This window comes from Chaetura pelagica, unplaced genomic scaffold (genome assembly GCF_000747805.2).
Source record: "Chaetura pelagica isolate M959 unplaced genomic scaffold, ChaPel_1.0 scaffold15, whole genome shotgun sequence".
Taxonomy (NCBI): Eukaryota; Metazoa; Chordata; class Aves; order Apodiformes; family Apodidae; genus Chaetura; species Chaetura pelagica.
The window spans coordinates 4,417,120-4,417,589 of NW_009953507.1; positions in this window are offsets into that span (position 1 = coordinate 4,417,120).

The following is a 470-nucleotide window of genomic DNA, read 5'->3' on the forward strand; positions in this document are numbered from 1 at the left end:
ACTCCACATCCAGATGTGTCCGGACACTGCCGGCTTTGAGGGGTCGGTACTTCGCTGGCTCCTATTCAATATGAGTATGTGGCCAGTCCCTAATTCAGCCAGGCTCGGCTAAAAGCACGGGAAACAAGCCTCACAACAGAAACAACGTTCCCAGGGCTTATTTCCGAATCGGATGCCACCCAAATGCCACCCCAGAGGGGCGTCAGGAGGCGGCAGCGCCTCCTCCCGCCTCGCCGGGAGATCCCCGCAAGCAGCTGCAGGAAGCGGCACCACGAGCAAACCCAGCTGCTCGGCAGCGCTGAGCCGCAGGGGCAGCGTCCCAGCGCCCGCAGCACAGTCCCCGCGACAAGAACAACCGGGATGACCAGCCAGGACGAGCTGAGCTCGCACATCGGGATGTGACCTTTTCCTAGTTCACCCCACACGCGCTGTGTTTACTACAGCCGGTGCCTCCCGGACCCGCCCTCCAC